The sequence below is a fragment of the Cuculus canorus genome, chromosome 2, assembly GCF_017976375.1.
Source record: "Cuculus canorus isolate bCucCan1 chromosome 2, bCucCan1.pri, whole genome shotgun sequence".
Taxonomy (NCBI): domain Eukaryota; kingdom Metazoa; phylum Chordata; class Aves; order Cuculiformes; family Cuculidae; genus Cuculus; species Cuculus canorus.
Genome location: NC_071402.1, coordinates 135249313 through 135271260, shown reverse-complemented (window position 1 = coordinate 135271260; position 21948 = coordinate 135249313). Strand labels below are relative to the sequence as shown.

The 21948-nt window shown below is 39.3% G+C and overlaps 1 protein-coding gene across 2 annotated transcripts in view; it reads left to right on the top strand.

Moving 5' to 3' along the window:
• The window catches only part of LOC104057514 (probable acyl-CoA dehydrogenase 6), an 82508-nt gene that overhangs the window by 17511 nt on the left and 43049 nt on the right, over positions 1-21948 (top strand). The window lies entirely within an intron of this gene.

The window sequence follows — 21948 nt, the reverse complement described above, 5'->3', positions numbered from 1 at the left end:
TTATTATTCTTAATTTATGTTTATGGTGTATTTCTCCTCAAATTATAAAGTTTCTGGGCTATTTAGGTACTGACAGTTCCAAAATTGAGGACAGAAAATATTAGGCTAGGCAACAAAAATTATATTTTAAGCAGTCTTGGTAGTTGGCCATTGTCTATTTTGCTAAGGGAAGTGGGCAAGACATTTTTGGGAGTGTTTTATGTGCAGATTAGATGAGATATTGGAGTAAAAGCTGAAAAGATCTATGCGGTCATTAGTGATCTATGGTTTATGAATCAAAGCCTTGGCTGTTTCTAAATTTTAGGATATGTTGCCAAAAACACAGGCTCAAAACATACTATTATGTGCCTGTGTACACTGACAAAGATGATTAAAAGTTGTTTTTATCAGCTGATGTGAAAGTACAGGAAACCTCCTGCAAAGGCTCAGGGAAAGCAAAGAGGAGGAGAGAGAGAAGTTTGTGAGAGGGCACTGTCTGCTGTCCTGCGTTCACATAGCATAACTGTGAGACATGAGCGATAATGACGCCAGCTCTGGTTATTTCATTAGTGTTTTCACTGGCAATCCTGTAGGAATATTTAGCAGATTGCATTAACATATAGGAATAATCGACAAATATGTCCAAATAGTACCCTTCATTTATTCCTGTCAAACACTTAGCAGTGCAGAAATATGTTCTTAAATATATCAGGACAATCAGGAAAATATGTGGTAAGGCTTGTATATGGATGGGAAAGTACAGTTTTACACTATCTTCTTCCTCTGCTGCTGGGATATACACCGGAGAAAGTAATAAGCAGTACGTTGTTGTCACATGAGGCAGATAAGCATCTGATGAAACAAAATGAACATTTCAAATGATTGATTACACTGCAATTGGAAAATGATGCAATATCTTTCCTTAAGAAAGCCTGTTTATTACAAGTGTCTGTGTGTTGCATATGACAATATAGATCTAGACTGTCTTCTCAGGTTAGTTTTGTTTTCTTCACAAATATACGTTTTCCTGGTAAGATGAGACCTTATGAGAGTTTGGTAGTAGAAAGACACTTTTAAAGATGGTGTGGAGTTCTTTCTATTTCCTTTTTTCTTCTTCTCTTTCTGTAATACTAAGCCTTATTATGTGGAATGAACAAAAGTAGGAGGAACAGTGAATTTTGCCACTAGAAATGGATGTACTGGTTCAGCTGAAACAGGGTTTATGGCCTCTAAGAAAGTAACTGAAACAATTTTTTTCCAGGTGTGCTATAGATAGAAGCTAAAAGAGATATTTCTCAGTAGAGAATTCATTGGCCCAAACCTACTTCTGTATCTTGGGAGTGGACTGGCTGCAATGCTTGTGCTTAGTATAGTAGATTTCAGCATAGCCAACTGAACTAACTGCTTGGTCCCTTCCTTGCTGTTGTAACCCGACTACCCCGAGAGGCTGAGTTGATAAAGGTTCAGGCTGCCAAAGAAGACCAAGGTTCCTCTCCAGTCACCCTACTTCTGTCCTACTGTTTAAACTGTTTAAAGTAGGTATATGTGCAGTACCAGACCAATGTCCACAGAATGATGTTTGAAAAGAATTAAACAAATCAAACTTCAGGATTAACTATATATATATTTTATTAAGCATCTAAATACTCACCAGAATTTGCTATACCTAATAGTTCTAGCTTTATTCAAATATCCACAGATAAAAGTACTTATAAGCCTAACGATGATGATACAAATAACACTCATGATTGCAATTGAGGCAACTGGCAGTTTCATACAGTCATGTGTCACTGACCAGGAGGATGTCACTTGCTTACAAAGGAATACAGAGCTATTTAATAGCTATTTAATAGCTGTGGTCTAAAAGTTTCAGGCCATTGTGCCATGTTTTCAAGTACCAGTGAGCTGGTAAGTCAGCACTCTGAAGTGTTTCCCAGGTAAGAGGTATCCTATCTGGTTTGCAATCAAGAAATTATCTCAATAAGCCACTAAATAACAATAGACCACAATTAGTTACTGCTTTATTTGAATCAAATTGATGACAGAAGTTAGAGATGGATGCCAGTGGTTTGGCAACCTTGATCAGAAAAGTATAAGAAATTTCAAGTGCTTATCTGACCGTACTAATTTGGTGGATTGGATTGAAAACTCCGTAAAACAGATTTTTGTGTGTAGATACAAATACTGTGTGGGTGAGACTTTTTTCCCCTCTTGGTGAATGCTGACAATTCAAGTCCTATGTAGCATCTTGCAAGAGCAGGACAAAATGCAATTAGAAATGATAAAGGGGAAACTTGTTTGCTGCACTTGCAGCAGATACTTCTGATCAGACAAGGAAATGAGCACTTACTCATTTCTTCTTGACTATTCCCATGACTTGGAAATACGAGTGCTTCATTCTTTGGCTGGTTAGGGAGTGCAACAGTACCTCTGGGAATAGCTTGTTCAGCAGCAGTTTTGTAGAACAGACTTACTGAAGGACAGCAAGGCTTTGTGGGAGAGATAATCTTCCTTTAAATGTGTTGTTGAAAGAGAGATCGGATTAGTTCCTGAGCTTCTGCTTTTGTTCTTGAGGTAGGGCAAATCCTCATACCCGTGACTTGTACTGCAAGACACAGCAGTAACTCATCGAGTTCAGGCAAGCGTAGCCCAGGACCTTAAAGGCAGATTAGAAATTTCTGAAATCCAGTATGTGTACCCCTGGTAGTTACAAGTTATATCACAATGCTTTTGAGAAAGAAATTAAAGATGCCTCTTTCCTGTAAGAAGTTAGAATTATCTAATTGGGAACAAATGCTCGGCTATATATATGTGCAATTAAATGCTTCTGCTCTTGACGCACACCTGCCAAGCCGAATTAATTTCTGTGTAATTGTTGGGTTTGGGAGGTTTGAAGAGGCAAATCTGGTTAAAAATCTGATGTTCTTAATCTTACAGTTTTGAACAGGAAAAGAGCACACACTGAAGAGAGCAGCTGAATAGATTGAAGAAATACAAAATATTATAACACTTGGAAAGACTTTATGGCATGCTGTTTGGGAGTTTCCATTAAAGAAACTGAGTTTATCGTTGCACTTCTGTGAATCAAATGGCAAGACTGTCTCTTGGCAAAGCGTGGGCCAATGAAGGATCTTATACTAAAATAACCTTGGATTGCAATTCTCTTTCATTTACACATAACTGTCTTCCCAGTCTCAGTTTGATGCTAGTTTCTTGGCATCCATCATATACCCAGATGGCATAATTGGAAAGCTTTCTGAAAGGTATAAATGCACCTTTTATGCTTTGAGACATATTGGTACACCAAGTGCGAAGAGCGTGGGAAAATTGTGAAACGTAGGCTTGATTCACTTTTACCCACTCACTTTTGCATCATTAACTGCCAGGAATGAAAGCTGATTTCTTCCTTAGGGCTGAAATGAGGAAAATGTTGCGAAACACTCATTCTGAGGTTGACATGGAAAATCTCTTAAGAGTTGTTGACCTGTCAACACTTGCAGATCCCGTACGTGAATAACCAAACCACAAACATTGAATGACATCTGGCTCAAAGAGAGGATTAACAAGATTGCAGTAAAACTTTGTTGTTCCTAGGTAAGTGTTTCTATCCCCAAGAGTGCCAGATAAGCTGGTGTCCAGGCTGTGCAAACCTGAACATGTGTAGATGAATAAGACATGAAGGGGGGGGGGGGGGGAAGAAAAAGACAAGAAATACGTTTAGTTTTAGTTCTCCTGTTCTGATCTAACATTTCTAGTCCCTAGTGATACAGTTCATGCAAAATCATAAGCATCATTAATAACTTAACCCCTGGAAATCTTGCATAAGCCCTTAGTCACTCCAGCATCTGTAAGGAAGTTCAGAGGTCCCCATACCAGTGAAGTACCTTTTCATACAAGTGGAAAACAGGTCTTGGCAATATCTTTCTCCCTTTCTGACAGGTGGCTAATATTGCAGCCACCTTTGTGGATCTTGTCATCACCCTTGCTTCACAACTGTAGGGCTTCCCCTGCTGTAAACCGGGCTCCTGGGAATACTGCTAATCCTGTTTGACGTTTGTCCCAGAAAGGAGCACAGGAAAAGGTGTGTATTATGAATCTGTGTGACAGGCTTACAGGGTAAGTGATGCACAGAACACTCAGTAACCTTGTGTGCTATGCAGGAATAAAAAGATGCTAGGGAAGGATAGCAGTACGAGGGATTTAGCTCCTTGAGGCTTAATACTTAGATGAGGTTAGAGTTCGCCATTTGCAGCTTTCTAATTATATGGACTGGAAAAGTAGGGTTTGAGTAAAGATTTAGAGAACTGAAAGTGTAGTGTTTTTAATCATGGTGTATTGTGTAGAATACCTGTCATAATTTCACAACACAGCTTGAAGTCAATCATATCTAGTTAAGTGGCATGGTGACATAGGGCTCAAGTTTATACTGCTTTTAGTCTACTTTTTTTTGTTGTTTACCTACATGTAGTACTGATACATATGTCAGAGACTGCATAAGATCCTCTAGTAAGTCAAGTAGGAAATGAAAAAATTGGTTTTACTCCAAAATATTTCTAAAATATTTTAAATTGGTCTGAGAAATGTTTGGCACCTACAGTCTGGTGTGTTGGCACAATCACGTTGAAAGTCTTGTATAGGCGTAGTCTAAATAATACACTGATTTGGGATCAGTTCAAACAATCAATCCATCTACCCTCAGTCAATTAGTAAATGTTAAAAACTCTTGAATTGTTTTTGAAGTGAAGATATGTTGGCCAAAGGAGTGAGTGATGCTTTACAATTTCTAAACTTGTTCTTTTCACTGCGCGATCTGACCAGTGCAAGACAGAAGTCTGTCTCATTTGTGGGGAGGCAAGCAGGTATTTGGTGCCATCATAACTTGAATTGCATTATTTACTGTGTGCTTCATAACTGAGGAATGTGTAAATTCACAAGTGGGGTGTGCCAGCTAAGCTTGGAGGCTCAGGTGTGTCTGACTGCTCTGCCCACATGTAATGTATACCCCATATGGAAAAGTAATGTTGTGTCCTGCATAATCCTTTGTAGTGATAAGCAGGATTGTATATACATTATAGTTTTTTATATATATGTATTGCAGTAAAGTATGTTTCATTTTCTATGTATGTATTTATATATAGAGAAGAAATTTTTGATTATTTTTGTTATTTTAAACCTCTACACAACTTAAAGAAATGTCAGTCTAGTCGGTTTGGCCCAATGTTGGTTAGTTGTTTGGTTTTAGCGTATTTCAAAGGGTTGGCGCTACTTTCTGTGCAAAGTTCGTATTTAAAATCATACCACTTAAAATATCTGCTGTAGCCCAATGCTGAGATACAGGCACTACCCAGGAGACTTGCTGCAATGCAGAGTCTTTCTACTGTGAAGACTTGTACTTCTCTGTCTGTCAAATAATTGCCACTGCTGTGGGAATTGCTCATGGGAAGGGTGCTTCGAGGAGCTCATTTGTATATGCCTTAAACTTACAAATACATGGAAACTTGCAGCCAAGTTTGGAGTTCGGGTCAGTCCCCTGCATGTGTGGTTCCCTTTGAGAGAGGACAGCAGTCAGTTTTCAACCCAACCGTGAAGCTCGTTCTAGGGAGAAGCATGGCCCCCAGGGCACCTTCCTGACCCCAAAGCTTTGGCAGTGACAGGCTGCTTGTCTTGGTCATTTTTTTAGGACACTAAATAGACTTCTTTTGGGTCTATTGCTGTTTCATTCAGAAGGATAAACAAAATGATAAATGTAATATTTTAAGTGCTTAAGAATATCTGGAGTATTGTGTCCAGTTCTGGAATCTTCAACATAAGAAGGATATGGAGCTGTTGGAACAGGTCCAGAGGAGGGCTGCAAAGATGATCAGAGGACTGGAGCACCTTCCGTATGAGGACAGGCTGAGAGAGTTGGGGTTGTTCAGCCTGGAGAAGAGAAGGCTCAGAGGAGACCTTATAGTGACTTTCCAGAACCTGAAGGGGCTACAAGAAAGCTGGGGAGGGACTGTTTACAAAGGCCTGTAGTGATAAGACGAGGGGCAATGGGTATAAACTGGAGAGGGGCAGATTTAGACTGGACATAAGGAAGAATTTCTTCACTGTGAGAGTGGTGAGGCACTGGCACAGGCTGCCCAGGGAAGTTGTGTGTGCCCGGTCCCTGGAGGTGTTCAAGGCCAGGTTGGATGGGGCCTTGGGCAGCCTGATCCAGTGGGAGGTGTCCCTGCCCATGGCAGTAGGCTGGAACTTCATGGTCTTTAAGGTCCCTTCCAACCCAAACCATTCTATGATTCTATATGGGCTGATTATTCTGAAATACTCACTGGTTCTGATCGACATTTTTTTTATGCTTTCCTGGATTCACTTTTTTGTTGTCATTTTTCTCTTCAGAGGAATTGTGTCATATTGTGCCTCTGTTGAACTAAAAAGGAGCTGTAAATTAGTGTTCAAAACCACACCTCGGTGCTTGTTACTCATACCAGCTCCCTACGGTCTCTGACAGCTGTACTTAGGTACAGCACAAGATAAGTGTGGGCTCTGCTTCTCCTCCACTGTTACAAGAAGCAGCTTCCTGTTCCCCAGCATCGCTCTGAAATTTGTTAATAATTACTCAGTTCTGTCACATTTCCCAGGAACTACAGGGTTCAGTGGTGCCTCAGGGCTGGCAGTCTCCCAGGGGGTGGCCAGGCTGAGCTGTGCGTGGAGCATGGACCTACCGGGAACACTGTGTCTGTCTCTCTGACCTGCAAGTTTTCTATCCCAGCCAGTGCTCAGGGTCCTTACCTGATGCATACCATTATTTAATCTGAAGTCTTCTGTACATCATTACATGAGTAACCATTTTTTTTGGCTTATTTTCACATGAATAAGGATTATTCATGGGTCAGAGAGTTTTTACAATTACGTTCATCACCCTGTTCCTAGAAACCATAAATGGCCTGCCAAGCAGACAGCCTCTCAGCAAAGCACTTAGATATCCACTTAAATGTTGTGCTTTAAGAAAATAAGATTTGAGAGTGTCCTTTGCTAAAAGAAGTAATAAATCTAGAATGCAAGTTTATCCAATCTTCTAAAATCTATCACGAAATAAATATTTGGGCTTTTTCTCATGGCAGTCGACAGTGTTGACCAGAAAAGGTGATGCTTCTTGGCTTGTCAGCTACTCCTCAAACCTTTGAACATGCAGCACAGGATTATTTAGCCTTTTTATTTAAATATATGCTTAAACACATTACATGTCTGGTCTTACTGCTCTGGTTCCTAAGGGACATAGTTGTGAGCTGGCTGCCACTTCAGGTATGCACACTTCAGCTTTGTTTTCTAATGTAATCTCTAATCTCCTAGGAGGACAACCCAAATATTGTTTCCTGCTGTAATCAAATATTTAGAGGACATTGATAAGATATGATGAGTTGGTAACTTTTCTTTTTTGAATGATAGAAAAGGAAATTATTTGATTTGTGCTTGAGCTTTTCAGGTTTTCTTTTTTTGTGCATGTCATAGGAGCAAAACAGAATATAAGTAAATGTGCCTTTTTGATGCTTCTGAGGGGTTTATTTGTTTGTTTTGGGGGATTTTGTGGGTTTTTTTTAGTAGGGGTGTTGTGTTTTAGATTTGTGCTTTGGGTTTTTGTTGTGTTTTTAAGTCATGCTTAGGTAATTGCTCTCTCTGCAGACTAGCACCATCAAGCCAGAAGTTCAGTGTAATAGTCTTTGTGGGTTTTGTTTGTCTGATCTCCTACATGTTTTAAAAGAATGATGTAGAGGTCATGGAAACAAGCATAGTTAAGTTCCAGGGCAAAATGGTTCAGATGTCACTGCAATCTTTGTGGGGTTTGGGTGCACAGTGCAATGTGAAAAAGATGGATAGGAAAATATCACCATTCCAAGGCTCTGTGAAACAAAATCAGTCTTCAGGGGTTAAAGGTGCACTGAGCAGAACTCATGGATTAGGTGTGCTGGGCAGGGTTTATTGCAGTTTTGCCTCTGTGTGCCAGTGAAATTTGAGTAGCTGTCTCGGTTATTTTGCAGCTGACCTTGTTGGTGGAGACATTAGGAGGAGACACATCAGAAGTTTACTTCTGGGCAGAAGTCGGGGAATAGGCACGAGGCAATGGGTGTCAGGAGGAAATGGGGGAAAGAAGCGGCAAGACAGTGTGAAAACGTGTAAAATTTTTATTCAGTGTGTGTTTATTTTTTGTGGTCATTGCTAAGTCATGATCTTCTGCAGGAAATACAACTTAACCCTGTTTGAAGAAAGGAGAAGTGTGTCAGTTTAAAAAAAAACTAATGGGAAACAAGATTGATTGATTTAAAACTTCTTTTTTTTCTTATTTTTCTTCCATCCACTCAAGAAACGTTGATCTGTGTTGTTTTCAGTAATATAAAGAGCTGGGAGCTCTTTTGGAATGCAGTTATTTAAACGTATGTATCTAAGTATTTGAAGTGCTGACCAACTGTGAAGGACATAATGATAAGCAAAGTGTTCTTCTGAATGTTATGATTGTACGTACACTGAAATGTAATACTACTTCCCCCTGTTCCTCCTCAAAAAAACAAAATACACCTCATCTTTTCTACTAATGTACCCTGATGAAATAATGCAGTCAGAGGTTCCTGCCCTGGCCAAACAGTTCGGTTAACTCTGCTCTTTTCTGGGGTTAGCCATTGTGATGAGGTTATTATCTTGCATTTTTTTCAGATTCTGTTGCCAAGGTCTTTTCTTTAATTATTATTTTATTTTGGTTTTTTTTTTTTTTTTTTCCCCCTCATGTAGATTCCTGGGAGCATTTTTGAGACAGACAAAGTATTTATTGCAGGATAGTGGTATTTCCTGGAGAACATGCCTGTTTGTTACCCTTCTGCCTTTCCTTGGGATAGCCTAGAAGAGCAAGTTTCTCAGCTGTCTTCTAGTGCAATAGCTATTATTTCCCGTAAGGCCACAAACCCGCTCTGTGGTCTTGTCTGCTGTGGGAAATTTCATCAGTACTGAGAAGCAGGAGCCAGGAACACAGCATGGCTCTGGAGGAGGGGAGAGACTTTTTTTGCATAGGACCTTTGAAATGCCATGACCTGTTTATGTGCACTTTGCTCGAGCCTGTGAAGCCGGCAGAAAACGCATGGTCACCCAGAACCTCAACTATTTACAAATTAGCTTCACTTGTACAGCTGAACAGGGAAGAATTAATGGAAGAAGGTAGAATTAATGGAAAATTTCCTTGAATGACTATCACAGGGGCAGGTACATGAGGGTTCCTTATGACATTATTAAAACGTTTAAAAATCTCTGAAATTGACTTCAGTCACCATTTCTTCTGCTTCCTATTCTGTACGTCAGAGGAAATGAATGAGACACTTATGCTCACCCTTGCTTTATTATTCAAGAACTGAGGTCTCTCGGCAGAGTGGAAGATCAGTGAGTAATAAGCCTGCTGAAAGGAATTAAGTTTTTTTTTTCTTTTTACATTATGCATAATCTGTGAAACTCATACCACAAAAATTACAGGCAGCAAAGTTTAATAGGAATCCAGAGCTATTACATCCTTTTATAGATGGTGGGACCATCCACAGTTACTTCAGGGAGAGTAATTGCATTTCTGATCCTCAGCTACTCACTCACTTAGCTGGAGATACACCACTTCACAGCTTCTTATACTCTTTGGCCTCCAGTGGCTCTCTGATGCCCCCGTGAATAGTACATCTAGCACGCTCTGTGTGTTGGGGTCTAAGTCAGACATGGGTAAAGCAGCATGTTGGTGGTTATAGTAAGTATATGGATCACAGATTTAGTTGTAGCAGCAAAGCTGTAGTTTAATCACAGAAATCTGGCCTTTATCTCATTATGTTAGTACCCCTCTGGACTGAAATGTGATGTATGATGTTGGTCACGTCAACCTGCATGAGAGCAGAGTTCAGCCTTTGTTTATGGTAGATGCTTCTCAAGGGTGGTTTGTGCTCTTCTGGATAGAGTGTGGTGCTTCAGTGAGATGGGATGAATGCAGTCCTGGTGCTTTGGTTGGACAGCGTGGATAATGCTGTGTGGTTGGGGAGGAAGACATATGTCCCTGAAGAGCTCTGGAAGAAGGTCCAGTTTTCTTGACTGAAATATTCCTGTCTACCTGTTGACTCATGGTGAGCTTTGCAGCTGCAGGGCTGTGATAGAAAGGGATGGCTGCTCCCACCCACTTGACAGATATGTGGTGAGCCCCATCTGAGACTGGGCTCCTGTGGACACTCTGTCAGCATCCTTTCCAGGGGTTTAGACCAGAATGTGGCAGAACCACGGCTCACATGGAAATAAAATCATCTCCTGAGGAACAACTTCTAGCAGGAAAAGATTCACTCCAGGCTCAGTTTTTTCCAGGAATGAAAAGCTCAAGTAATTAAAAAAAAAAAAAAACCCCACAATGGCTATTTCAGTTTTTCAGGTTCCTACCTCAGCCCAAGGCAGGAAGTTTCTGCATTTCCCTCCTTCTTCGTTTATTGGAATGATTATGATCACATTTTTTACAGGTCATTATTATCCATATTTTTTTCTAAACCTTACTAGTTGTTTTCAGCCATGTCTGTCTACTCATGTTTTCCCAATGACCGTGTTTTCTCTTTCTTCTTGCATTTTTTCCCGTCTTAAGAGGATTCAGGTGGGACCTTGTGTTACTTCTCTAACAACTGCTATTTGCTGTTTCTTTTTTAACTTTATTTTGAAGGCCTGAGGGCAGTAAAAATATTTTGCAAAAAGCTAATGAAGTACTGGGTGTGAGGAGCAAAAAAATAATCTTGAATAGTCAGATATTCTTGGCATTACTAAAGACCTTAAGTTCCTGAAGGCTGAGGAAATTGAGGCCTGTTTTGTCATCTGCTTGCTGGGGATTTATTCTTCAAATACAGTGCCACTTGAGAGAAGTTTAGATGGATGTACTTTACTTTGTGAGGAGAGCTTACTAAAGATTAAATTGTGTATTTTTTCTTCAAGCCTGTAACATACTGTTTCCTTTACCTGGTATTTAGTTTGTTCTCGCTCAATAAACTTTTCAGGAGTTTTATTTTGGAATATAAATAGAACGTCTTGCTCCATCAGCATTCTAGTAGGGTTTTGCTTTCCAGTTCCCTCTTCTCATAGCTGAGTGGTTCAAGCTAAATCCTGGTGTTATGGAAGTGCATGTTTACAAACCAAAACAAAAAATGTCTGAATCCATTTCATTAGCTTTTGGGGGTTTGTTTGTTTATTTTGGGTAAAATACTGAGGTTTTTTTTCCCCCCCTTTTTTTCTAAGGGAAACAGCATGGAAACAATTTGCTCTTCTGTAGCTGATCTAAAGAAGCCGTTAGCTGAACTTGTCACTTGGCAGCGAGTCAGGAAATTCTTTGCAGTGTGTCCAGATGCTTCCTGTGCACAAGGCTGGTGTCATACTTGGCACGCTATTAAAAAAAAATAAAAAACACATTCAGACCGCTTTTTATTTTGCATTTATCCAGGCCCTTTGGCATGATGGAAGAAGGATAGCTTTGCTGGTTGGACAGTGACATTGTGCTTGGGGTTGTTTGGAAGAACAAAAAGGAAATGTGTAAAATGTAATAATTTTGGGTTTAGCTGTTGAAAGTCTTCCTTGGATTTTTTTCTCCATGCCACCAGTATGCTGTCCTTGAAATAATACACTAATTCATAGTCTGCTTGTGTCAGATTCTACGCTGCTAAAAAATTGTTATGACAGCTGATGGTTGTAGCAGTGCTGCATTTCATATAGGAGATGATTGTACTCTGTGGGGATTTTGAGGTGACCATGATACATCCTCTACCCCTTTTGTAGATTGTATTGTTCTCTTTACATGTGTCTTGGTGGGAAAAGTGTAAAATGCACATCTTGGTTTGTGCCTGTAAAACCTGTGGGCTTGTGGATTTGTAAAAGAAAGTATGATGCATTTGCTACCTTTGGACAGGTCTCTCATGGATTCCCAGTCACCACACTAATGAGACATCTGGATAAACTAGATTTGTTCAAGCGTAAAAGTAGTTTGTCTCCTTATCTCCTTGCAAACACAGTGTTGGGAATCCCATTCTCTGTATCTGCCCAAGTCATAGCTTGATGTCAAGTCCCATAGTCGGAGAGGAAGATGTGGAGAGAGGAGAATACAAGAGGAAACAAATACCAGGAGGAAAATTCTTTAGGTAGGAATGACTTCAACGGGAACTGATTTGCTCCTTTTGGCAAACTTGCTTTGTAACTTTTTTCAAGATGCTAATTTAATTTTATTCCAGTTTTGCATTTATTTCTTGCTACTGAGAATCCAATTTCACCTCTCCTAGGAAAAAGACATGTATTTCAGTCTTCGAAAACTTTGTCTGCTTTCACTGGTCATAAACTTTGGGTCATGAGCAGGCCTTTAATGTAGAAAAGAGGCATTATGAGTTCTTCTGAGTGGTACTTTTAAAACTGAAGGAACCCTCACGTTTAGAGACACCCACTTAACATGCTTGTGCAAACCAATGTGCACAAGAACTGACCTGACTCATAGGCTCACTGTCTGTATAATACCTAAGCAACTCCAGGGATTTCAGAATTGCACCTGTCTGTAACAGATCAGAATCTGGCCATTGCACAATTTCTGTCGTGCTGCCTGCTAAATTAGGGAAAGGAGGGAAAATGCCCATTTTCTGTTTGGAAACCAGAGAAACCAAGTGGAACAAAACAAATTGGACTTTTTCTGAGGATATTTTTAAAGCAGGTTAGCAGCGTGTCTGAAACATGAAACATGTAAATGTAGAGAATTCCAGAATCTTCCAACTCTGATTTTGCTAGCGCTTGAATAGGTTTTAATTGCTCCCAGGTTTAAGACAAGTGACTTTAAAACAATCTAAGATTCCAGAATTGAAAATTGACATTGTGTCCTGATGTGGAGGTGGAGCAGCACACGTGGAGAGTGGTGATCTCTAACACTAGTTACCATCATCCACTCGCTGTTTTTGAATGAAAATGCTAATAGTGCTTACAGGGAAAAAATTAGTTGATACATTAAAATAATTTTCCTTTCCTTTCACCGTTTTATTGATTCAATGGGTAGTAATGAGCTGTATTCTTTCAATGTCACCACACACTGAATGATTTCATTCTCCGTGTGAGAGTACAGAGTAAACTTCAGAACACAAAAGAATGCTTGAAAAGGTGGCATGAATTATACAAAATTACCATCAGAAGGCAGATTATTATACAGAACATTCTTTTTGACATCGTGAAATAGCTTTCAATTTATTATTAAGTTTAATCTGACAACACTTAGAGATAACCACAAAGCTCTAGTTTAATTTCTGACTTACCCATAAAGTTAGTTATTGAAGCATGCTAACACTTTTAGAGGGAAAAGGAATTTAAATGTAAGTTGTTCTGAATAAAAATGAAGGGCTTAATTGAAATCAGTAAATTTTAGTCATAACATAGCTTGATGAGAAAAAGCGAAAAGGAAAAATAACCAAATTCTTCTCAGAGTCCCGAACAACTACTAGCTGTGAAGTAGTTAATGTCATAGGCATGCAATTGTAAACATAAAAGTTTGAAAAGTAATTTTAAAAAAGGGTTGACATTTAGTTGGTGTATTGTTTAAAAACAAAGGGGAAAATTGATACAGAAAATAAGAGGAGAAATCAAAACATAATCTAGATAGCAAGCACCAATTCGTCTATGGCCGCAGTTGCAAACTGTGCAGTAAAGCCAACACCGGTGAGATAAGACTCCTGTTTTGCAATTATCCCTGGCTTTGGAGCTGCACAAGCCCTCACTTGTTTCTTTTTTTGTCTCTATTTATGCCAGAGAAGCACTGACATATTTTAAAAGGCAAAAAAACAACCAAAGAGCTACACTTGCCAGATTGTGATAGTGGGATGGAAACTCTCATAAGGTTATAATTGTTTTTGCTTGTGCCTGGAGGTCACTACTGAAGCAGGGCCCATGGTGCTGGGTGGTTGGTAGATGCCCATTGGGAGCTAATTGCTGGCCTGAGCCAGCTGAGAGGCAAAGACTTCACAGCCAGGAGCTGAAATGCTGAGGCGACAAAGACAGTCTGCAGCAGAGCCAGAAACTAGACCCTTAGTTTTAGGAGTCTGGGTAGCTGTGATGAGCATGGGAGATAGTAAGTTCCTGGTCAGGATGGTTTGTGTTTGCTTCCAAAAAATCTTGGGGGAATTAATGTAGTTAAAAACTTCAAAGATTTCAGCAGATGAATGATGTAGAGAAGTTCCTGCCTCCAGCATCTCCTTACGTACCCGCCTGGCTTCTCCTCTCCCTCACTGTTTTTGTCTGTGATATTTTTCAGTCAAGTTATTTTTGTTATTAGTGTGGTTAATTTCAGAAATATGGGGAATGTTTTTAAAACATTAAAAAACGTTCTCACTGCTTAGACAGCAGGGTGTGAAATCACTTGGCAGGGATGTGTTTATTTCAGCTGACCCTGGAGGATCTGAGGGATACCTCAAATGCAGTTTTAATGGTCAGCTGCCAATTTTATTCCTAAGTAATAAATTGCAACCAATCAGAGCATCATTTAGGGCAAAAAATAGCTCAACAATATGAAGTCATTCTAAAGTGCCCGGCCAGATGAAAATATCCATGTTCAATAAAGGCTTTGAATTTACCATGATTGTGAAGATGGGCAATAAAAAGCAGAATGAAAGCATTGCTTTAATATTTTTTGTTAGATGTGTGTCACATCCTGCTCTACAGAGGACACAAACTTGAGGGATTATAGTTAATAATAATGATACTCTGCAAAGACCATATGTCAGGTTGTATCTTGTTCTTTCAGCTGTGCTTTAAACATTTAGGTTGCAGGCTGAGGCTCTCAGATAATGAAATATAGCATCCCTGTTCCTTATCTGGACCTTTTTATTTGCTTTGGGCTGAATATCTATCATCTTTGTTTAAATAACCTCTCTGTAAGATAAACTTTCAAAGGCCTGATCATCAGTTGCTGTCTTTTTCCTATTGAACATCAATGAGAGCATATATTTGCAATTTTAGTTTTTTGAAAACTGAGCTTGTAATGAGACAGAGGAAGCAATGTGCTCAATACGCTTCCCTTTTGTGTACTTCCTTAGTACATCTTTCCTTGTTGGTTTCTAACAAAGTCTTCAGGCTGCCTTGAACTGCATAACCAGATCAATCAACCTGCCCTAAGTGTTTAACTGCTGTAGATCTCTTCTCTCTCCCACAATTACGCTGGTGCAATCCAGAGTAAGGGAAAGACAAGACAGGTGGTGAGTCCTGCTTGCAGCAATTTTAAAGTGAGCATCCTCACTGACTTTAATGAGTCCTGGATAAAAGGGCAGGAAACGTCTTATGCAACTTCTGTGTAACTGAGGGAAGCTCCCTGAGCCACCCATGGATGTACCAACTCTGGGAACAGGCAGATGTTACCATACCCCCTTTCTTGTCCAGACGAGTTTTTACAGTTGGGGGCAGAGTTTTACCTGCAACGAAATAACACTGGTGTTACCTGTGCTGCAGTGGTGGTTGTTGGGAGGGAGAGGGGCACTGAGAACTGGTGTTATGAAGTTGTAATGTGTTTTAGCTTAGTTTCCTAAAATAAAATGGACAGTCGGACAGCTGCGTTAGAATCTGCTTACTCCACATGCTGCCTCTTGCCCAGCTGCTGGAGCAAGAAGGGGAGAAGCTGGTGGTGCACAGACCTGTGGAACACAGAACAGTAGGAGCAGAGCACCTGGAAGTCTGCTGTTTGGACAGGATTTCCCTTGACATGATGACAAAAAATACCACAATCTAATTCTTCTTCCTTTGCTGAGTCACCAGCCAGTGTAATGATCATCACTGATGCCGTAAATATTTATGAAAAAAAATGCATCCCATCTTCTGCTTTCGCTGGTGTTTTTATCCTCACTGTTTCTCTGCTTATTGTTGAATTACCCTTCTGGTTCATTATTCATCATCTATACTCCTCACTCTCTGCTTGTGAGCTACTGTTATATCGCATACATTCAGATTATTGTGAGAAGAATTATTATACTAGTTTTGGAGGAGTGCTTTTCTACTATATATTGTGCACACATAATATAGTGTTTCTATATTGTCAAATATATTTTTTTCTGCATTAGTTACACAGCAAAAAAGCTTTTTTTGACATGTTAGAAAAAGTTTCACTGATGTGTTTTTTGTAAGGGAATCTTTATAAAGCCAATTTTACTAGCTGTGCCTTACATATTCATACATTTATACATATTTTACACAGCCTAAATGTGTAAAAGAAAAATTAAGGGTCAAGCAGAAGTTCACAATTCCAATTAATGAGTTCCAGTAAATACCTTTAAATCCTTTGTGCATTCCACTTATTACTTCAATATTTAATTAGCATGGCTTAGACACTGTAATTTTCAGTGAGTTTTTAAAAGATTTAATTTGAAACTAATTGGACTAATGCACTGACTATTAATTACCCAGACCTGCAGGTGTAGGAACGGCAGGAAGTTGGTCTCTGTGAAGATGCTGAGTGCTGTTCTAGGTCAACACTGAAACTCAGGTGTGGCTGAATAGACGGGGAAATCTCTCCAGCGTTCTCTGTACCCCTTTTTGTCATCTGCGGAGAGGAAAGAGAACAGTGGCATCACAGCCTTGTTGCTGTGCTTGGGATTTGTCCTACAAGAAGAACCAAGAAAGCCCTGAAGATGGTCTTTGGTCATGTTGTCCATAATGTACATAATAATGTCAAAAAACATTGCTTGGATGCATATGTACATAAACTCTGTGTACACACGTGTCTTATTATACATATATGTGTGTGTATATGCGTGTTGAAGCACATCATAGGATCATAGAATATCTCAAGTTGGAAGGGACCCATAACGATTGAGTCCAACTCCCTGCCCCCGCAGGACTACCCAAAACTAAACCAAACGACTAAGAGCGTCATCCAAATTTACATATATTTTCCAGGCTTTAAAGAAGTATTAATGAAAAATTTTTGGTTTGCCATGAGTTTTAAAGGGTGGAACAATCGTATTGCTTGTGAAACATCATCTTTTTTTTCTGAGGCCCTTCCCTGAGTGGGTTTACAGGTATGGGTGGTCTATGAGGAGGCTGTATTTCTTAGAGGATCGGTGTGGTTTTAATTGGCTAATAGACATGCTGCTAGCTGGAGATGCTCTTTTGTTAATCAGCAAGTGGAATTTCAGTGAAACATTACAAACTCTTTAAGTTTCACATTCTCGCTGTTGGGCATATAGACATTACTGTAAGCCTGTAATAAATGTGTCATATTGAAATCTGAGAACTCACCAGTTTGATTTAAGAGGGGAAGCTTGCTTATGCTTCATAACTCTTGCAGTTTTGTGTAAGCATTTCTCAAGCAATCTCAAGTTTCTGAAGTTGTCATGAATAGCAGACACCTGAGTCTTATGTAGTTCAGAAAAGATGTGGAAGCTTAGGTATCTCTCTCTTTTTTTTTTTTCTTTTTTAAACATTTTCCAAAACAGTGCTGCCCATTTTCTCTCCTGATAGCTTGGTTCTCACGTGTGACTTTATTCCAACGTCTTACATCCTGCTCAGCGTTCAGACGTGACTGTTTTGCAGTGGATTTGCAGGCATGGGAAGCATTGCTGAAGCATGCTGTGCAAATCCTGCCTGGCTGGCTGTTCTCCCACACACCTGCAGTCCTGCTGGGCTGCAGGAGGTATGGGTGACAGAGCAGAGAGCCTGCTGTCTGAGAAGCTGCTCCAATGCTGTGGGTCTGGTCACATCATGAAACGGTGATTAGGCTTTTCTGTCAATCATTTTGTTTGAACGGCAGCATAAACCAACCATCTGCCTTATTAAAACCAGAAGAGTAGTGACTGTGATGGAAGACTATTAGCAAAACTTTTTTTCTGCATGTTTACAACTGTTCCTGTTGTGGTGGAAACACTTACTTCCAAATTAATTACTTTCTGGAGCGGTGCCTTGCATTTTGGAGAACATGAGCTGTTGTAAATCTCAGTAACGCAGTGTGAGGGTTTGTTCTTTCACAGACATCAAAACAGTGGCTGCTTTCACATTGGTCTCCCAGCCTCCCAGTGTGTTTTCCTCATGTCAAGATGGAATGAAGGAAACAGAGGTGTCTCCTGAAATATGTAGGAGACAGAGTGTAGTGATTTTTGTGTTTCTTGGGGGAGCTGGAGGCCAAATGGCTTGAGTCTTCAGTGGAAAGGGTGACTGTAGCTTCTATCACCCCTCATAATTAGGGAAAGGAACAGTAAGACTGTGTACTTGCAGCAGAATTGGTTATTGGATCTCCATCCATCAGCTGTTCCACATCCAAAGTAGTGATTGAGCATACTTTTAAGCAAGATGTCTTTTAGTCAATTATCTGTAGTTTTTGTGTTATACGTTATTGACTAGGAAGGCTGTTGTTTATTTGATTAAGAGCCTAGGAAAAACAGCGCCCTTTTTGTCATGTCTAGTGGCAACAAAAAGGTCTGTTTTCAGTCTTTTAACAGCTTGATTTCTTATACTGCTTTCAGTTTTCCCAAATAAAAATATTAGAAAATGACCTTTATGTATATATGTTGCCACGGACAAGTTTATATATATATATGTGTGTGTGTATATATATTATAGTCTTATTTGGTCTATAATCTTGACTTCAAACTTTTTCTTTATAAACCATTTTTCCATCAGCAAGAGAGACATTTTTGAAAGGTGTTCAAGGTTTGACTGTTGGAATAACTTTGCTGTGATGCTGGACTGCTTCTGCCAGGAAAAGACAGAAGTTAAGTGAGTAGCATCAGACCATGCTCTGAAGTTTGCAGTTACCCTTATGTAACTGCAAGCAAAATTTGATCCCTTTTTTTATTTCAAGCAGTTGATTTCTTTTCCCTCTTCCTACAAGGCTGCTTTCTGCATGTTTGCCACACGTTTCAGGGTCATCACTGTAATTACTAGTGAAAGCTCAAAAGAGGGAATCGAACTTTCCTGTGTTTTAGGGAGTTTTAATCTACAACTCTTTGTCCAAACCGAAAATTGTCTGCATATTTTGCTAACACTGAGATTAATTTGTAATGAGAGCTCTTAGCTGGGCATGTTTTGGCCTGAAAGTTTCTAGCAAACTAATGAGTTCAGGGAAGAAATGAAGAAAGCTCAAAGGATTGATTAGTAGGAGCAACTAAAGAGCTCAGTAGTTGAGGTAGGGAGTGATTAAAGGCACGTGAATACGATGAGTGTGTCAGGCATGAACAAGGAAAGGAGGAGCTGTTTGAGGCAGTGGAAGAAAAGGAGAAATACACTGTGAAGAACTGCCAGCAAATAAAACTGAGATCATTCCTTATCACCAAAAGTTGGAAACCTTACTGCTGGAGACATACCAGTTGTATTAAGTAAGCAGGAGAAGGTACGCAGCTGGGATTTATTCTTTTGGAATTCATGAGATGCTTTAGTTTCTTTGATTCTTTTATTCAGATTTAGTGATGAGCAGAGGACTGCTTGAGCATGTCATCTGACTTCATAGTCAATATGGGTAGTTAAGTTCCTTGCAGTAATCAGTACTTGTGGATATATTAGAGAAGTAGGTTTCAGCCTGTGGCCTATGGATCACTGTAGACTGTTTCCAAGACGAACACAAAGAGCTAATAAGGACATCAAACTTCTTGTAAGTGGGCTCAAAGATTTGCTGGAAAAAAATGTGTCTCTGTAGAAGGGGCAAACAACAAAACAAAGGAAAGCAGTTAAGGGAGTGCATATGTCTCTTTATACTTTAAAGGAAGTCAGAGTTTAATTTATGTAGAGGAATGGTCAGTGCAGTATTTGGCAAGTGGTTAGTTATACTCACTGATGAAAATCAGTGTCTCATTTCAAAACTCAGTGGGTGCTGTTTTCAGCTTCTGGCTGTTGGATTATGTACTACCTGTCTTCTCCTGAATCATTACTTTGGTCATGGAGTTAAGGTGGCAGCAGGGATACTACAAACTACCACGGATGTATCAGAAAGTAACATACTAATCTAAGTTTGTTAACAAATATTTGAAGAGCTAACATCACCACCAAATTTCAGGCCGAATCAGGGAGCATCTTTCATTTTTGGAGTTAGTGTAGAGCAGGTAACCTCATACTATGTGCTCTGGTTAATGTGACAGAAATGTGCTTGTGTCTGACCCAGACTGAATTTTTACTGTGATGGAGCTGCTAAAACACTGGCTTAACATCAGTGACTGAGGAGTTACGGCTTCTACTGATCGTCAGTGGTGCAGCTATCTATGATGCAGTCTGTGTTACAATGCTAGCTGAAGTTTTATGATTTTTTTCCAGATCTTTTTAAGAAACACTGACTCAAATTATTTCTCTCCATATTTTTTTTTCCCCCATTAAACTCAGGAAATGCTGTAAAGGTTTTGCCTGTGAAAAGACAATGAAATAACAGTGCAATGAGTCATTTCAAATCTAGCTTTCATAACTTAGTGTAGGAACAGCAGTAAGTCAAGTTAAAAGCAGAGGATGTCCTATGGTCAATATTAATACTTACATATAAAGTATGTAAGTAGAAATTCAAGAAATGAACAGTCTTTAATTTATATACAAATTAGTTTAATGTTTAATATATCTGTAGATTTACTTGTCTTTATTTCTCATGTTCTCAAGTCTTTATTGTTTAATCATCAGTAAAAAATCTTTCTTAATAGATAAGATATAGATATAAATAAATCTCTTCAATTATCAGTGTCACAGTATGAATGAAAAGGGAAACAGCTTGATATTTACACCAGGCAGTTTGTCTTCAGAATCTTTGTAAATTTGTTTGGAGAAGGTGTTTATTAAGCAATTCCAAATACATGTTAATAAGTTTATTCTCTGTTAGCAAACAGGCAGAAGGACCACTCTGCAGATTATTTGCTATGATCATTTTAGTCATGTATATTACTGTAAGTAGAAATTTTCCGTAGCGAATTCTCTTATGAATGTTTTTACTTTTTAATGGTTTTTTGAACATTGTTTTCTGTTTCTGTGCAAAAACCCTGGCTCACGATGTTATTGAAAGTAGTGAAAAATGTGAAGTCATTTATCACAAAACTAATGAGAAAATAATCTCAGCTGTAAACAGAAAGAGATAAACAAGAGAAACGTCAGTCTTCAGTTTTCTTTTTACTCCCTCTAGACAGCTTAAGTTATATTGAAGTTAATGAGTGTGTGTGATGGAGGACTTGTTAAGTAAGTTTTGTGGAACAAACCACAAAACAAACCACATGTGCAAGATTTTTCTGGTTTTAAGTTCTGGATTTAACTTTGCAAGGACATGTCAGTGGTGTCCATATCACCACTTCAAACAGTGGACACTGGCAATTTCTTCTCTCACTCTGAGGGCTAGTTTGCTCTGGAGGCCTCCAGCTTGCATCTTGCTCTGCTGATGTTTGACAAGTGCTTCTGAGTTACTCCGAGTGGTGGAGCTGGGTTGTGTTTTTTCAGGGTCTCCACTTGCCTCTCAAGGCGCCTTCTCTTTCTGTTTGCTTTTACCGAGAGGAGTCTATAGTAAGAGCACATACCAAGTTGGTTGTGAGGATTCATATTTCCTTCCACTCCTGGTTTCCTTGAATGAGGTTTAAAAAGAACGTGCTTCTATTCTTAAGCTTCCTTCTCCTTTGTTTTGTGTGGTGGAAAGCATCACTCTCTCCACCTATCTGCCTTCCTTCCTGATGCACTTTCCTGAAATTACTCCTCTGTTGTGTTCCTTAATTGATTACACTCTTCCCAGCTTCAGGTTTTTTTCTGCTTCGACTTACTCAAGATTGTGGCGAAATCCTATAATCTGTGTTTCAAGAGATTTGCTCATTATACCTCTGTTTGGTATCTTGCAACATCTACTTTGTCATGGAAACCATAAACAACACGATAATAAATTGCAAACAGTGCATCTTTTTTCTAAATCACTTTGTCCTTCCATGTCATCCTCTTCCATGCCTTTTACTGGTTTTGTGGATCCTGCTGTCATCATTGAAGAAAAAGAATTTTTTGCCTTTT